The sequence below is a fragment of the Macrobrachium nipponense genome, chromosome 4 (assembly GCF_015104395.2).
Source record: "Macrobrachium nipponense isolate FS-2020 chromosome 4, ASM1510439v2, whole genome shotgun sequence".
Classification (NCBI taxonomy): domain Eukaryota; kingdom Metazoa; phylum Arthropoda; class Malacostraca; order Decapoda; family Palaemonidae; genus Macrobrachium; species Macrobrachium nipponense.
Window position 1 is genome coordinate 113,407,840 of NC_061100.1, and position 20,133 is coordinate 113,427,972.

Below are 20,133 nucleotides of genomic sequence, written 5' to 3' on the forward strand. Positions count from 1 at the left end.
CTTGATACTTGTTTAGTGGTACGTTAAAATCAATGCATTAAGGAATTTTGTAACACACACACACACACACACACACATATATCTATATATATATATATATATATATATATATATATATATATATATATAGTGTGTACATTTTATATATAATATATTTATAGATATGTTTGTATTGCTAGTATAACACTGAAGTGTATTGAGCAATTTCAACCAAACTTTGTATACATATGACTCACTATCTGAAATCAGCACTCGGTCTAAGTCATCACTAACACCAAAGGGCACTAAGGGGGCGGGGGTGGGAAGGGCTTCCCTGAAACCGGACAGGTTCTGCCCGTGAAACGGGGCTGGTTTTGCTTGTAGACTTAGTAACTAAATAAAATTTACTAATTTATCATACCTAATTTCGGTATACATATGACTTACTACCTGGAAAAGAATACTGTGGGAGTAAGACATCAATGGCATCAAAGTAGGTGGAGATTGGGAATAGAGGGAGAGAGAGAGAGAGAGAGAGAGAGTTGAAGAGTCGAGGGGATGTTAGGGAGGAGAAGAGGAATTAAGTGAGAGACAGAAAGAAAGTTTATTGGTTGTCATTCAGAATTATTCTGGGCAGCCCTGGGTTGGTCAGCTAGTATATATTATATATATAATATATTATATATATATATATATATTATATATATCATATAATTTTTAGATTTATTAATTTTTATAAATATTATTATATATATTTTTTATTATATATATATATATTACCTATCAGATATTCTGTTCGTAAGCTGTTAATGATGCATAGGTAAATAAAAAAAAGTGACTGTTTTCTTCGTGAATTTAGAATATTAAATATAGTATTTTCTCGTAGTCAGGTCGGCAACGTGATCTCGTTCTGATGCTCTGGATGCGGTTTCGAACCCTGCTACGAACATCAGAATTACTTTTTATTCTTGCATTTGGATCTAAGGCTTTGTAGTGACATGTGTATCCAGAAAGTGTGAAGAATAAGAGAAGTTCAAAGGACATAATGGTTATTACGGTTACATATGTTTGTTGTAAAAAGTGACCAGCAGATAATATGTGTGTGTGTGTGTGTATGTATATATATATATATATCTATATATATATAATATATATTATATATATATTGTTATATGTTGCTAGTTTGCAACATTTTTTCGGATTCCTTAGCTAGTTAGAGTTGTAGGATGTTTAAAATGTTTGTTCAGATTTCGCATAACATAATTTAAAAGTATATAATGTAGAATGTAAAGAAAGAGAGAGATTATCTTTGTCCGTTCCAAGCTAGAGATTGTTTCTCTATTGGGTCATTGCCTCTAGATAAGAGGAACTGGAGATCTCCGTTTGCTTCCCTAATCTGTCAACACGTTTGATCAGAGACCTCGAGGTCTCTGTTTTGTTTTGGGAATTCTGTCATCAAGTCTGATAGGGACTTTTGCTCGAGTCTGTTTCGATCGAATACGCGTCTTTGTTGAGCTGACTTGTTTCATACACGTACGTCTTTGCCAAAACCAAGTGGAGATTTCACGCTTTTTCTGTAAAGTTACGTAATATTCGAAGTTTCTAGAAGCATTGCATCATCTTTCTCATTGCCCAAAACGTTTTGTGCCATCTCCACTGTCCAGCTTTCGTAAGGAAGAGTTTTACATTGTAACCTAGAACCGCATAGCGTTCAGACCTCTCTCTCTCTCTCTCTCTCTCTCTCTCTCTCTCTCTCTCTCTCTCTCTCTCTCTCTCTCTCTCTCGCGCTCTCTGCTCTCTCTCTCTCTGCTCCTCTATCTCTCTCTCTCTCTCCATAATTGATATTAAAGTAACGTAAAGATTTATACCTAGACTTTGGTCACTCGTAAATTTTAGATTTCAGATTTGATATTTCTTAGAGTTATTTAGTATTATTTAGTGTTTTTGTGGAATCTGAATAAACATATTAGTGTGTAACGGCACCTATTTTTGTGAAATAGTGTGAATTGGTGAATTTTTTTAACAAGCTGCAGCAGAAAGAAAGAAATTGGTATACCAAAATGGTAAAGTGTGTTATATTTTTATTAGTTGACTCTAATAACTAATGGTTACGATGGTTTAGAGAACTAATAACTAATAGTTACAATGGTTTGGTGAAATTTACATTTTTACAAATCGCAAATTTTTGTGTTTTGTTTCATTTGAAGTGATTTTTGGTTGTGAATTTATTCATTTTTCTTATTGAAGTGTGTGTTTTTATTTTATATTCTGTGTGATTAGTGTTTTTACAATTTTGGTGTTTTCCACATTTTTCTTTGTTTTCATTTACATTCACAATTTAATTAACTTAGTTATTTTCATTAATTAATTGTTGTACATTTAATTGAATTTAACACTTGTGAATTAATTTGCATTTACTTAGAATTCTTTTCAAGTTTTATTATTGTTTAGCACTTGTGAATTAATTTCAAATTTTAGATATTACCAACTCTTTTGAATTTCAATTGAATTAATTTTCTTGATATTTGCGATAAATTAATTTTGATTTAATTTTACTTGATTGATTCAAGAATTAATTAAACTTTGTTTTCAAGGAACAGTAATTTTCCCTGATATTGTGAATTTCACTTATAATTTTGAGTTTAATAATAAATTTTTTGTATTTTAAATTTTTATAAGTGTTTCTTTACACCAGTATTTATATATGACTATATTTAACTCAGGTAGAAACATAGAGTGGTAATTGATCTGTTTTCCTTCAATTTACTTGAAGTGAGTTAGAACCAGGGAAGTACTTAGACTTCAGAAATCAGGGAAATACTTAGACTTTTAAAGTTGTTGTTGGAGTGATGCCCTTTGATTAATTTAATTACTTACAAGATTACCTCACACCTGTTTTGATGAGCTTAGTCTGGTTTTCTGCAATACTGGTAAGTTGTTTAAGGGATCACTGTTGCCTTTAGAGTATTCAGTCGTTTAGTACCTGTGATCTGTGATGAAGGTTCAGGTGTCTGGCTGTTGTGAGGTAACAATTAATGAATGGTAAGTGTAGTTACCAGATATTTGGCACTTCGTCACAGTATACATACATGCGTACATAACACACACACACACACACACACACACACACATATATATATATATATATATATATATATATATAGATGTTTACACTATCTTATCTACAGTAATGATGAGACTATTTGTCCGTCGGTTTGAATATGTGCTGGACAAGCCCTAACTGACCATCTTCTTTCATCAATGTGACTTCCTTGCTAAGCAAAGGGGTTTGCTTGGCTGGTGTGTTACTGACCAACATGATAAGTGTGTTCAATTTTTTCTGTCAATTGGTTATGCAAGAAGATATTTCGATTACTGTTGAGATCAGCTTATTGGCAGTTCTAATCTATGTGCCCTACGGTTAAACAGTATGGGGTACAAGTGCAATCTGCGTGTCACTATTGAGAAGTTTTTCCAAAATATTATTACATCTGGATAGTAACAGGAAGTGGTTATACGTTGATACTTCTGTTGTAAAATTTTCTGAGATGTATATTTATTTTCATCCTTACGAGAATTAGTATTAGTCTCGACCAAAGTCAGAATTTTTCCATAGGTAGAACTGTTGAATTACATACAAATAAAAATGTTTGTTAAATGAGTTACATGAACGAGCTCACTGAGATAAACAGACTTTGATCAGCTTTGGTCACATTATCACCTGAATGAACTGCCATGTTCATGTTGAAAATCAAAATAATGCGGTGCTAATGTTTGTCTATGAAGAATCATTTTAAATGTACAAGAAATAGTTCTCCCTCACATTTTGTGGTCCTTGTTGGAGGTTTCCATCTTCCAGTCGAATAACTTGTACATCGTTTGTATATATATATATATATATATATATATATATATATATATATATATATATATATATATATATGTATATATATATGTCTATATATATATATATATATATATATATATTATTATATATGTATATGAATTATAAATATAAATTATAAATATTATGTTTGTGTATGTGCGTGCGTGAACATATATACGAGAGATGGATTAATAGGTAAACAGGTAAGGGTCGGTCCATAAACTTTCCTTCAGAGAGTTGAAGAGTGGATGCTGAAAGGAAAATGGTTGAAGCTTTTGAGACGAATCATTTGCCTAGGAAATGAGGCGTTAGAAGAACTGAAGGGGTGAAAAGTATATGGATGCATAGAAGGGTGAAAAGGGTTAACTTGAGTGAAAGGGGGAATCGGGATGTTTTGAGACGATTCGTTCTTGTGGAAAAAGCGGAAGACGATTCGGAAGTGATGGGAGGGAGGAGTAGAGGAAGACGTACTATAGGTACTGCTGATTATGTGCCGTTAGAGAGGTAAAGGAAATGGAGAGTCTTGGCATCCAGGGAAAATGTTTTCCCTGGAAATTTGGGGAAGATTTTTGCGCCAGGGGATCATCCATGATTCAACTGAAAAGACGTGTATGTGGTAATGAAAGATGTGTCCTTTATTCCGTGGAATTTACTTCTTGACTGGCGGAAATACTATACATACACACATATATACATAATATGTATAATATGTATATAATATGATTAATATATAATATATATATTATATATATATATATATATATATATATATATATAATAATATACACATATAATTACTTTTAAAAGAGCAGTATAATTGTATATACAAAGTATGATGCACACACACACATATAATATATATATGTATATATATATATATATATATATATATATATATATATATATATATATATATATATATATATATATATATATATATATATATATATATATATATATATATATATATATATATATATATATATATATAATGTGTGTGCACACCCGGAGATCCTTGCAGAGAGACATTAACGAGCGCATCCATGCAAGCAGCGAATTTCCATGAATGTTATTAAAGGATTTCAGCTCGAAGCTAATTGCTCTTAGGGGATCAATTTCATCATTTTATTCTGCTGCGAAGAGCAAATAAGAGAAAATATATGATTTGTAATTTGGGTTCGAAAACTCGGTTTCGTTTCCTGGCCACGTTAGATATTAAGGTAAATAATTTTTTGCTTGTGATCAGTTAAAATTAACCTGTGTTTTGGAGTGTGAGCACGAAATAATTTTACTGTCGGGAGAGATTTTTTTTAACACCTTTTCATTTTTTTGGGGCCCAAACTCCAGTCTTTGATTTTAAAGATGGTAATTTATTAATTGATTAAATTGAGAAAAGGTAGATTTGTATCAGTTTTGCCTAGAAAACGGCGTTCGAAAATTCCAGACATTATGAATCCATTCCCTGATACAGAGTAATTAGCCGTAGCAAATTATTTTATTATATATTTATTATTATATTAAATAAAATATTAATTATGTACATGTTACAACTGTTGAATTTGTTTCTCCATTATTATATTATTATTTTATTATTATTATATTTATTATTATTAATTATTATTTAATTATTATTATTATTATTATTTTTATTTTATTATTATTCATTATTATTATTATTATTTATTTATTATTATTATTATTATTAAAAACAATCAGAAGATGAATGTCAAATCATGTCTGAGTAGATTGGACGTTTGTTATTTTTTTTATAACATAAAAGGCGGGAATAATCGGAAGATCCCCTTTTGTCACTAGTATTGTTATCAATTTTCGATTATTGAGACGGTACTGTAGACAATTTGTATTGTTCCTTGGTAAAGTACCGTTCATTATCAGATATTGCAGATACAAAGAGATAAAGACATCTCATCAAGAAAATAAGTTGTAGCAAAAAAAAAAAAAAAAAAAAAAAAAAAAAAAAAAAAAAAAAAAAAAAAAAAAAAAAAGTCGAAAAAATCGGTAATTGCCATCGAACATTAAACACTCAATAAAAATATTCATACAGTAACATCGGAATACCCATTGCCCCCTTTATTTTATAGTAATCTTTTGGGTTAGAAACTTCCTCGCTGGACAAGTGGTTTTCGCGCTCGGCTGCCAATCCGGTGGTCTGAAGTTCGATTCCCGGCTCGGCCAACGCGGAATCAGAGGAATTTATTTCTGGTGATAGAAATTCATTTCTCGATATATTGTGGTTCGGATTCCACAATAAGCTGTAGGTCCCGTTGCTAGGTGACCAATTGGTTCCTAGCCATGTAAAAATATCTAATCCTTCGGGCCAGCCCTAGGAGAGCTGTTAATCAGCTCAGTGGTCTGGTAAAACTAAGACATACTTAACTTTTTGGGGACAGAAACAGTGTATGGGAAAATATTTCTTTGAAATCTGATATATTGGTTTGACTGATTATTTATATTTAAACTTAGGTCAATTACTTATGTTCAAAATTGTTTTGGCGTCAATGATCATAGTCGTTTTTATTCCAGTAATTCTTCAGATCTTCTGTTTAATCAATAACTGTATTAGGTATTTGCTTGGCACAGTGGGAAAGATAGGCACTTCAATATATGGAGCCTATCATTTAAGGTTCATCTTTAACCTGGTCGAAATAAGGCTTCATTCCCGAAAAATACTTATATGGTATTCACGCCAGCTTTGTGAGACATTTAGATTAAACCATTGAATAGCTGGTAGTGTGTGTGTGTGTGTGTGTATTTTTTCTTTGTTTGGTTGTTACTTCTTATTTGCATGTTTGTGTATCAAAATGAAGATAGAAAAATTTTGAAAGAAGGAATGGCTTATCAAAACTTAATTTTCTTAGTCGGCTGCAAACATTAATCGGTATGAGTTTCCTAAAAGCTTTACTGGTACATTTAATTATCCCACCAGTCCCGGGCTTAAAGAGAAGATTATCTTTCCCATCATGTTTTATTAAGTCTAATCAGGATTTCCGTCTTTCAATTCATCCTTTTGCCCACAGCTCTTTACGATTTGGGTGAAACGTACATGGAGAAATATTCCTTTTTCTATTATTTATAAGCTGTAAAGTTAACGTTTATTTTTCATCCCAAAGAAAGAGACCTTTGGACGCCTTAAGGATAAAAACTTTTCCGGGATGTCGGTAAAATTAATGATTGTTCTATAACTTTGTAAAATTATAGCCGGAGAAAAGTTCTTTTTATTAATTATTACTTTGGTGTTTGTGAAACACTGTAACGACATAACTTCTCAGTTTTAGTAATTTTTTTTTCTCCAATTCGTAGTCTGAACAGACGAGATAACTTATAGACTGTCCCTGAACACTAAGGTGAAAAATGTCCGCCACCGGTGTTGGTGTGCTCAGAATATCAGATCCTTTGTATTGGAATATAAGTTCTATATGCACGACAGACCTAGTTTCAATTATGGTTCGAGATTATTATGTCTTTATCTATGATTTTGCGATTATGTTCGGGCTTATACTGGTGTCGAAACCTTTTCGTTTTTATTTTGTGAAATAGATGCTCCTTATTGCATTGCAGATTATGGAAAATGAATCACCAGGGTGTACGGCTGACGATGGCCTTAATCAGATTATAAATCATAATTGCTATGCCAGAGAAAAATTAAACCACTACATCAGACAACGTTGTGCAGAGGACATTCCACCTTGCTGCAGAGTCGTGGCGGTATTCATGTTGAGTGAATCATGGAATGGTGCTCGTTGCGGATTGAGTAATCAGTTGTCATATTTTTACTAGGTTTCAGCCTCATGCACCACAAAATTGGCAAATTGATCCACCCCTTGAAATAAGGTTTTCGACAATCGAGTAGAGCCCGTGAAGGACGGAGTTTGGTCAGTAATTTTTGTAATCGGACATGACAACTCGCTGAAACAAGCAGAATATTCATGGAATCCTTCTCTGAAAAGATTTAATCTAGAAACAAAACCCAAAATGAAAATCACTCGAGATTATTGCAAAGCTCCTTAAACTTCTCCACCCCAACAGTCTGGATTTTGTAGGATCTCATTGATATCTTTGATGCAAAGCAAATTTGTTGAGAAATGGCTGAAACTAACACATCAATAGAAGGCTAGCCTGTAGCTACCAGATAATTTATGTTAAAAGTAAGCCTGCTTTCTTTAAATAGCAATTACATTTCACTGGAACATATTGAAGAAACCGTAACCAAGTTGTGCCCAACAAAATTTTTTGTGTTGAAGGAAAATGCTCTTTGAGGAACGTTAGTAGAGAGATGGGGTGATATAACGAACAAATGACCGAATGGTGAGCAGCTTATTCATTCAGTAAGAAGAAAAGCTTTCATCTCAATAGTAAGAAAGTTAAATTTATAGTTACACAGGATTTTCTCCTCTCCGTTGTCAAATATAGCCTTGAAATGAACAGACAAACACCTAGCCGTGTTTTTTGTCTTGGGCAAGTCTGGGAAAACGCTTCTGTTTATCAGCTTTATTTTCGCTGATTTTTTTCCTATTTACTTACGTTTTCTGTAAACACAGTATGATCGAAGATACAAGAAACCAGCATTCAAAAGAACGTTTTATTGTTCTTAATATTAATCTCGGTAAACGTCTTGAAAGAAGTATTGTTTCAAGTGCAATGGAGCCGATTTCAGATTTTCGTGAGTGACTGTTGCCTTGTTTTACCATACGTAGGTGGTGTGTGTGTGTGTGTGAATGTATGTATGTATATGTATAGTTATCTATCTATCTGTATATATTTATACGTACACACACACACACACACCCATATATATATTTATATATATATATATATATATATATATTATATAAAGATAGAAATATATATTAGATATATATATATATATATAGAGCTATATATAGCTATATATATATCTATATTAGATATATATATATATCTAGTATATATCAGGATATATATATATAGATATATCAATATATATAATCATATCTATATATATATCTATATATATATGATATCTATATATATAGATATAGATTATATATTAGATATATTATATATATATATAATATTAAGATGTAGTATATCTATATTATATATATATACTATTATATATATATATATAATATTATATATATATATATATATATATCTACATCTTAGTTGGGAAACCTCACATACTAGATCTTCCCACTGCATCCAAGGGGGTTTCTATGGTTTGCAAGAGTAATGACGTCTTCAGCCTCTCAACTTTTGACTCTATATACATAAATATTCATATATTGACAATATATATATAATTATATAGTATATATATATATATAAATTGACAATTGCCAATATATAATAATATATATATATTATAAAAATATAAACTATAATAAGTAGATAGATAGATAGATAATAGATAGATAGATAAGATAGATAGATAAGATATACTATCATACATATAATATATATATTATATAGTATATATTTTTTCATAAATCTATATATATGAGATATATTTAGAATATTATATATTATTAAAAATAAAAATAATATAATATAAATTATATAATATATGTATATCTATCTAGATTCCGCGTGACGCATACTCTATCTATTTGGGCTCTTCCCAGATTCCTACTCTCACATCGTGCTTTGAGGTGTAACTACCATGACCGATATATATAACTACACTTTCTTCTATATATATATATATATATATATATTTGTTAATTTAATTAGAATATTTATGTATATAGAGTCAAAAGTTGAGAGGCTGAAGACGTCATTACTCTTACAAACAATAGAAACCCCCTTGGATGCAGTGGGAAGATCTAGTATGTGAGGTTTCCCAACTAAGCCTGTTGAAAAATAACCTATCCTGTTGCATCTCCGGCCCCGCGCCCACTCCTGGAAAGCACCAGAATAGCAACTCGGTTAAAAATGGGACCCTATGCTCTCTTTGGAATTCCTCGCCATGGGCAGTAATAGTAATTTTGGTTTGGTTCGATTCAAGATAAAAAAAATGGCGCAAAACTCGTGAATTTCTAAGCTTTCTAAGATAAGCGAGGCACTAATTGGAGGAGATTCAAAATCTTGAGCCATAGAGAAGCATAGCGCCTCAGCGGCATGGTTGGTATGGTATTAGCGTCCCACCTCGGTGGTCGCGGGTTCGATTCTCGGCCATTCCACTGAGGAGTGAGAGATGTGTATTTCTGGTGATAGAAGTTCACTCTCGACGTGGTTCGGAAGTCACGTAAAGCCGTTGGTCCCGTTGCTGAATAACCACTGGTTCCATGAAACGTAAAAACACCATACAAACACAAACACAAACATAGAGAAGCATAGTTTCCCAATGACAGCTGTGTCTTGAGCCTTGTTTTCATTATCAGGAGTATAGCAGATTTCATATTAGAAGCAAGTATGTTGGGTTCTTCAGAGCTGGGTCCCTGATGTTTCCGAGGGGCCTTGAGGGCGGGTGGCTTTCCGCAGAAGCTCAGAGGCCTCCGTTCAACATATGGATTCGTATCCTGAGTTCAGCTTGGGCACCCAGGAACCCGGGTTTGATTGAGGATTCCTTTTCCAAAGGGAACCTGAGACTTGGGAAAATAATGATGTGCTTGTAAGCCATTGGAATCCCCAGGGTTTAGTGTATTATTCAGAGCTGTTGGCTCTCTTTCTCTTTAGCCCTCCAGTCTAAAGACTCACTGTGTGATAAACAAAAACTTAAGGGTAGGAAGCAGTGCTAAACCTATTATCTTGCTGCGGGAGAAAATAGCATTTGTAGGGAAGAAAGAGAATAAATAGATATATAACTTCGACCTTGTCTTGGAGAGGTCACACACTTCAAAAGGATGGATCATCCTCTTGAAATCAGACGTTATGTTTGGAAATCTAAGGGTCAGTTCTCCTGTGTTTTTTTTGTAAAAGAAATCTATTGAGATAGCTATTTGTCTGTCTGCCTGCATTTTTTCTGTCCGCCTTCAAATCTTATAAACTTCTGTGGCTAGTAGGCTGCAAGTTGCTATGTTGATCATCCACCTTACAATCATCAAACATACCAATTTGCAGCCCTCTAACCTCAGTAGTTTTTATTTTATTTAAGGTTAAAGTTAGCCATGATTGCGCATCTGACACCACTATAGGTGCCAACAACACAGGCCTCCAGCAGGCCGTGGCTGAAAGTTTCATGGGCCATGAGTGAAATTTCATATAGCACTGTACGCTGTACAGAAAACTCGATTGTATTTTGTACTTGTTTGTAATGAAGCATGCACTGGTTTCATGCAGCCACTTTTCGAGTAATGCTCTGATTTTTGGAGAACTTGTTCCTTTGCCAGTCCTCTTGACAGGAGTTAATTGGATGTCAATGACCGCTCGCTCACTTCTTAATTAGGTCTGCTTCATGTTCACCGCGAGGTGTTCTTTCTATTGGATGTTTTTGAGGGAGAGAGCACTTCCAGAAAGGTTCACAACACCTGTCGAACCACTTCTCGCGTTTATTGTCAAATCAGCATTCCTTGCTGCGTTCTGGTCGGTAAAAATGCTTCTTTCCATTTGATACCAACGTTTGAAACACTCGCTGCTTCCTTCTCCCATGATGTATCATCGCCATTGTAAGCTAAGCTCTGTTTTTGCGCACATTCTTTTCGGTTGTTTCTGTATATTTTGGGTCACACACACACACACACACACACACACACACACATATATATATATATATATATATATATATATATTATATATATATATATATATATATGTGTGTGTGTGTGTGCGTGTGTGTGTGTGTGTGTGTGTGTTACATAGGTATCCGCATGATATTGTACGACATTCAGAAGTATCTTTGTTGTCTTTTCCTTTCTCATTTTTCTCCCGAGCTCTTTCTCTGTTTATTGTACACTAAAAGTTTCCGTTAATTTCGGAAGCTTTAAGCTTTTTCCCAATGAAAGCAATTTTCTCAACTATCCTCCCTCTCTTCAAAGGTTGTGCGAACTTTTCGCAATCTTTCTGGCTTCACATTCTCCGTAATTCATCTTTAATCATCCGGTCTTCATATGTGTAACATTTACTCTTAAAAAAAAAAAAAAAACCTGCCTCAGTCAATCACTTCTTCTTTCATCCTCAAGCAAACTCGCAATACGCCTCCATCAGTGCTTCCACTAATCAACATCATATCCTCTGCAGATGGTAGCCGGCCTGCTTACCTCCCATTTTAACAGCCCTCAACATTTTATGTATATTTTCCCCTACATATGTGTATATGTTTGCGCGCCTCTTCTATGAAAATTATTCGCGGTATGTTGAACATGTAATTTGCATGGTTTTGCTTCGCCGTAGATAGACTGTCGTACATTTGTTATATTTTGAAGCGAGGAGTATTTTACGGTTTTGATTGCCTCGTTTCAAGCGAAATCGAATGCCGGTGCTGTTACAAAAATGTAAGGTTTCTAACGAACCCTGCAAAAAAAGATATCTCTGTAATTCGTCAAAAATCATACAGTAAATTCAACATCTGAATTATATATTACTATAATTAATATATATATATATATATATATATATATATATATATATACTGAATTTATATATATAATATATATATATATGTAATATATATATATATTATATATAAGATCTATCATATATATATATATATATATATGTGTGTGTGTGTGTGTGTGTGTGTGTATAACTATTCATATATAATTATTTACACACACTAATATATATATATATATATATATATATATATATATATATATATATATATATATATATATGTAGTTGTAACATCGACAATGCCCTCTTAACTTCTCGATTTCTTCACACTATATGGGCACTCTTGTCACTACCAAGGCTTTGATGCAAATGCAGGGATATGAAGTTATCGAATGCTCGCAGTGGGATTCGAACCTGCATCCAGGGTATCACAAGGAGGACAAACTGCCGACCTGACCAGGCAAAGTGACCTCGTTGTGATACTCGTTGTCATCCTCGTTGTGGATGACTTCATGTCCCTGCATTTGGTATATATATATATATATATATATATATATATATATATATATATATATATATATAAATGAATTTTCTAGGATGTATCCATATTTTCTCTCATATGTTGGTAACAGAGATATAGAACAACAGCCTTTACGGGATCCATTCTTTTTTGTCTGATTTATGCTCCTACTTATAGTAATCCACCCCGTACTTATCAAACCTGACTCACATTCTCATTTTGCTGGACAAGTCAGTATTTGGAGCGGCATTACGAAGCTGACCGACAAGTAAATATCCAGTCGGTTTATGTAATTGATCAACGACCTCCAATTAAAAGGGAGACGTTAAGCATCACTCACATAGCAGAATTCCTCACTAACAGAAGCAAAGAAGCTTTTTTTTTTTTTTTTTCTCATATTGTCCGCTGGTATAGTGGTTAGAGTCCTGGAATGCCACTCGCATGTTGCGGTTATGCGTCTCCCCCAGGGCGATGAGAAATTACTGGTTCTGTATCATGGTCAGTTACTGCTGCAGTGTGGGGTCTGCAGTTGGAGGTTGAAACCAACATTCTTTGAAAGCTTGAATTTTATGTCAATGGCCCCTGTGTGCTTTTTCCATGTGAATAGGTTTCACGTACTGAAATAGTAATATTAGTATGAAGAATTGTTCTGTATTCAGTGTCATTTACTTCTGGAAACTTGTAGACTGGTGGTATCTTAGCTATGCTGATCTTAATAAGAAAGGGATCTCTAGTTTCTCTGTCATCCATTACTTCCGAGTTTATAAAGAGGTATCAGTAGATGGTAATATCCCTATGTGGATGTGGTAGCGTTAGTTCCCCTGGATTCAATGTCAACCGTCAGATTATTTATTCACAATGAAACAAAGAAAGGTGGCCCCCATTGGTTACTGATCATTTTATCTCAGAGAGGCTTTCATGCTTTAATTATTACTCAGTTTACTTCATATATATAGCATCGCTATCCATCATATACAAATTTAGTTTTTTATTAGATTCTGCTTGACGTTAAGGTAGTTAACGGGAGATTTGGGGGGGACAGTGGCGTGGGGGATTTCACTTGTTTCACAGCTAATGGTAAAAGCTGTATTGACTATTTTATTGTTTCTCCTAAACTTATGAGTAACATTACGGATTTTAATGTTGAGCAATATGACAGGTGTCTGTCCGATACTCACTCGGCCCTCTCTATGGTATTACGTTCGGAAGAGACTTGTAATATGAGACCACCGGAAATACAGAAGGAAGAAAATTTAGATTTAGATAGTGAGGAAACCCATGATATGAATAACTTTGAATATGAAGAACTTAAAACAAAATGGACAAATGACATAAAAAATGAATATATGGAAGCATTCAATACTAGACATATTAACTTATTAGCCCAAAAATTAGATTCACTGAACCCTTTGAATGTAACCCAGAATATTATGTAAAAGATTTAGGAAAATTATATATTGACCGTGCCAAACACGTTGGCATTTGTAAAAAAGTTTATCAAAATAAACCTAAAACTAGGGATTGCAAAAAGGTTAGTAAACCATGGTTTGACAAGACTGTTCTAGTAAAAGAACTGAATATATGAAAGTAAAAAACAGGCTTAAGAAAATCAAAACAAATGAAGCTAGAAACGAACTGAAAGCTAGAGCTAAAACATATAAGAGAATAATTAATAAAGCTAAGAAATCTTTCAGAAAAAAATTTCACAGAAATGTTAGAAATCTGAGAAAAAGTAGTAGTAAGGATTATTGGGATTTGTTAAAGAATACTGATAAGAGTGAGCTGATTTGTAAAATTGCACTCAAAACATTTCGAGATTATTTTGCTAAACTCAGTCGAGGTAATGTTGAACCTGATGAGAGTGAACACCCTGATAATTTCGACCAAAGCATTATTAACCAGTTTAGTTAACGAAGAACTAAATAGAGTTTTTACAGTAGATGAGATACAAATTCAAATAAAAAAACTTAAGAGTAGAAAAGCATGTGGTATTAATAATATATAAATGAGTCCCTTAAAACTGCCCTCATGATATGCTAAATGTGATATGCAAAATTTTCAACATAGTGTTGATCTCCTCAATTGTTCCATATTATTGGTACATAGGGATAATAAAACCCATATTTAAGAAAAAAGGATCCCCTGACGACCCAGATATCTATAGGGGTATCACACTGCTGAGCTGTGTAGCGAAGCTTTTTACCGCTTGTGTCAATAAAAGGTTGACTGATTATATTGACAGCACTGGTCAACTTGGTGAGGAGCAGGCTGGTTTCAGGGAGGGATATTTTTGTATTACATTCACTTGTTAATTTCTATCTCCATCGAAAAAAAGAGAATATACTGTTTGTTCGTTGATTACAGAAAAGCATTTGATTTGGTTGACAGGTCGTCCTTGTAGGGAAAAGTAATCTCACATGGCATTAACGGTAATATTATGGTTGTCATGTATAATATGTATAATAATGCAAAATCCTGTGTGAAGCAGAATCACAAAATTTCTAACTTTTTCGAATGTAACATAGGTGTAAGACAAGGTAAGAATCTTTCCCCATTACTTTTTGCCATCTACCTAAATGATTTGAGTCTTCTCTTAGCAGGGGCTATAATTGGGAGGGGAATGAGATAATGTGTTTTTCAAGGGAAATAAATGAAAAATTAAGTAGTATTGATATAGAAATGTTTTTGCGTATATGTTTTACTTTATGCTGATGATACTATTGTAATGGCTAAATCCCCAAAGGAATTACAAAATGCCTTAGACAAAGTAAAAGAATATTGTGATACTTGGAAACTTCAAATTAATGTTTCAAAAACTAAAGTAGTTGTATTTTCTAGAGGAAAAGTTAGAAATGTCCCGAATTTTAAATATGGTGAGGAGAGCATTGAAATTGTAGATGATTATGTTTACCTTGGTACTACGTTTAATTATAATGGTAAAATGGATAAAGCTATTAAGAAACAAGTCATTCAAGCACGTAGAGCATTATTTAGTATGTTAATTAAATATAAAAATCTTGAATTACCCATTGATATCAACTGTGATCTATTCGATGCTCTAGTTGTACCAATTTTGACTTACGGTTGTGAAATATGGGGTTACCACAAACTAGATCATATTGAAACATTTCACAAGAAATTCATGAAAAATCAGCTCTGTGTGCACAAGCGAACAGCAAACTGCATGGTATATGGGGATCTTGGCAGATTCAAAATTGAAATATCTATTTGCAAACGGATGATTGGATTTTGGTTGAGAATTGTCATATGTTTTTTATCGTTTTCTTAGAATTCTGTACGAGTCGAATGAGTATAAGTCTAGTTGGATCCATAAAATTAAAACTATCCTTGATTCATGTGGTATGTCAAATATATGGGAACATCCAGAAAATTTCAATCACACGTGGATAATAAATAGCCTAGAAATGAAACTCAAAGATATAGAGAGACAACAGTGGCATGCAGAAGTAGAAAGAAATATATTGTGTAGTAATTATAAACTTTTTAAGACTGAATTTGGCCAAGAAAAGTATATTATAAATTTAGATATACCAGAAAGAATTGCCCTTAGTAAATGTAGGTGTGGTACCCACAAACTTCCTGTAGCAACTGAAAGATATTCTGGGCAGGAGAATCAGCACCCTTGCAGACTATGCAACAGCATTGAAGTTGGGGATGAATATCATCATGTTTTAGTTTGTTCCTGTGATTAGAGAAATAAGAGAGAGATACCTAAAGCCCTACTATTGTAGAAGACCTATCACTTTTAAATTCAATCTGCTCCTCAATACAAGTAGTGCTAGAGAATTGAAAAGACTTGCAAAGTTTGTTAACCATATAATGTCTTTATTTTAGATTTAATACTTTCTAGGATTTTCATTATTCTGGTATTATTTTCGATGTATGTACTGTCCTTTGTCAGAATACCTTTTATGCTTTAAATATGTACTTACTAAATATATGTGCACATAAAATATAGTTGTAATCTATTGGTCTCTTCTTTTTATAGTTTTTGTGTAAAATATATATATTTGTGTAATTTTGTAATTCTCATACCCCGGAAGGGGTCGATAGAATAAAATTTGCCTTTGCCTTTGCCTTTGCCTAATTTGCCTTTGCCTTTGTAGATGTAAGTGGCCCAGAAAAAGTCTTGTACGTTATGTTCTTTTTCCTAAATGTAAATTTGACCAAATGGATTTTGCCTTATGCCTTTCATCCTTGTTTTAAGCCTTTTCCTACATCAGCTGGATATCTTCCGGCTTATTCTCTAACGGCCAAAAAGGCCAGTTTAGAAAAGAAGAAATGATTCCATCAGATACTTATGACAACTTTATAAGGATCGTATTAGAAGCAAATCGCCCCGAAAATGCACACACACACACACACACACACACACACACACACACACACACACACACACACACACACACACACACACACATTCTTTGTAACAGTAAGGGAAAGAGAGACTGAATACTAGAAACAAGTGAAGTACGAAAATTTGATCCAGTGTTTATCTTTCGAATGCTTGGAAGCGCATTACCTTCACTAATATGAAACATTCATAGGAAAAAATAGCATGGGAGAATCCACTTCAAAAGAATTCTATTTACTAGTAATTAGAAGTCGATCGTCTCGCTGGATTTCTTATTCGCAACCTTCAGGTTTTATCCTTTCGTTTTGCTGTAGTATTTACTACTTACTCCGAATTTGTTTTCTCTTCCTGTAAATTCTTCTTTCATGACCTTTATTTCAAGCATGCTATATTCTTACCCGTTTTCATTCGCAGATGCTCATATATTTTCTTATATTTCTATGGATTTTTACTTCATTTGTTTATCATTTTTTTTTTTTTTTTTTGTTTTTTTTTTTTTTTTTTTTTTTTTTTTTTTTTGGTTTTTTTTTTTTTTTTTTTTTTGGTGGGGGCCGGGGGGGGAACGGGGGACTTCATCTCTCGTCACTCTGTTTATGCCTGTTATCAGAATCCTTCAGAGCTGTGCTCCATTTAATGGCAGCGCTGGATATGTGAACATGTGCAAGGAGATATTTTATTATTTTTTATTAATTCCTAGTGTTTTATAATTCTTGAGAATTTCGGTACCAAACATCCATTGGCAAAAGAAATTCTGGGTTGGGTATTTTCTAGGTATTTTAGAACGGCGAATGTTTGCTAGCTAGGTAAAGCACATGAAGTGAAAGGTAGATCATTTGACAAGAGAAATTGCAAAGCATGTTTTGAGAGACTTAACTACCATTTGATGATACTTCCCAAAGCGTAAGTAAAAGAGACTTCCAAATATTGGAGAGCATATCGGAGGCTATCAGAAAAGGCTGGAAACAATCGTCTAAATTTCTTCATGGGTGTGCAATGCTGATAAGGTTACGTGACGAGAAGATGCCACTTATTTAAGAAAAAATTGGCACGCCTTCGACCCGTGGAGATTAGATGAATGGGCATCTGGAATTTCGGGAGAGTTTAGCTCTTGGTGGTCAAGTGTCCCAGCATTGCGTACTGGAGAATTCATTTCTTTTCCAAGGCCCTTAATCCATTTTCAGGAAATATATATTTAATAGAAGTGGTATTTTTAAGATAGCATTGGAAAATTTTGGAAAGTTAATAATAATTGTCGCGTTGCCAGTTCTCACACACACACACACACACACACTTATATACGTATATGAACAAGAAAAAGATGAACACGTGATAATTATACGAATAAAGTTACAGCCACGAAGGAATAGCGAAGCAATTGAGATGGTATGTACTTTCGTCTCATTACCAAAACATTGTCACAGCGTCTCAATTATTTCACTTTTCCTTCGTGGCTGTAACTTTATTCGTTTAATAATCACGTTTTTACCTTTTTCTTGTTTTAACATCAAACACTTTATATATATTATATATATATATTATATATATATAATTATATATATATATTATATATATGTATTTATATATATATATATAATATTATATAGATTAATATATAATATTATTATATAGGTTATTTATATATACATAATATATATAGATATATTTACACCGTATATATATGTAGGTATGTTTGTTTCTGGCTCTGTTTCCAGAATTTTTGGTTTTTTTTATAGTTATTACAGCGCCTCAGCGGCTTGGTTGGTATGGTATAAGCGTCCCACCTCGGTGGTCGCGGGTTCGATTCTCGGCCATTCCATTAAGGAGTAAGAGATGTGTATTTCTGGTGATAGAAGTTCACTCTCGACGTGGTTCGGAAGTCACGTAAAGCCGTTGGTCCCGTTGTTGAATAACCACTGGTTCCATGCACCATACAAACATACAAATTTATGGTTATTACGGTTCACGCTCCTGTGGTTCGCATCATTCTAATGGACTGTACCTACTCAGTAGAGCTTATGTACTGAGAAATGGTGCCCCGTGCTGGTGAGGAGGACTGTTAAGAGTTTTATTACGTCTAGTGAACTGATATTGGTAGCATAGTTTAGGTGTGCTTGAAATATCGGTTCGAAGAAGATTCTTTCCCCGAAGTGCTGTTAATGTGTAAACATGTTAGGAAATGAGAATAAGCTGAAAGCACTAATAAATACTGTGTTGATCAGTATTACTTATTCTTAATGTTAGACCCTTAACTTTGAAGCGCTGGATGGAAAGAGTTCTGTCTTCATTGAAATTCAGCGGTCATTCCCTTTCAGCTTGTTCGCTGCGTCCTCCATTGCCTGTTCCTTCCCGTCTGGCATTCATATTTCACTTCTTTTTCTGTCATTATTCTTTTCCCCAATTTCCGCCCGAAGGTGTTGCTTTCATCTTGCATGTATCCACTCTTCCTGACAGTCCTGGTCTTTCGGCCCCATAAGCCACTTCTTTGAGACAGTGGCTAGCTATCCTTGATGCATCGGTCTTCTTTCGAAGATCCAAATAGAGGCCAATGAAGTCTGCCACCCACCAGAGAGTGCGGGAATCGTCGTGTACTTCCCTAAGCTGCTCTATTTCGCTTCCGTTACTCCCATCTCATCCAGCCCACTCCTCCCCCACATCCCACATTGCTGTCATCAAAACTCATCAATGCATTACTGTCAAGGGTGATATTTCATGAGCATCATTTAAAGGCGTTCTGAGAGCGGTGAAAAGTAACTGTAGTATAAATGATATGACGATGGCATAAAAACACTTCATTAACTGATTTTATCAATAAGTATTCAGAGAATATATTTACGTTGTTCAACGTAGCCATAGATCTCATATAAAAGGCATGCAAGCTCC

The 20,133-nt window shown here is 33.7% G+C and overlaps 1 protein-coding gene across 1 annotated transcript in view; it reads right to left on the reverse strand.

Annotated features, from left to right (window-relative positions):
• Positions 1 to 20,133, reverse strand: part of LOC135211709 (DBH-like monooxygenase protein 1) — a 729,747-nt gene that overhangs the window by 11,421 nt on the left and 698,193 nt on the right. The gene's annotated exons all lie outside the window — the stretch shown is intronic.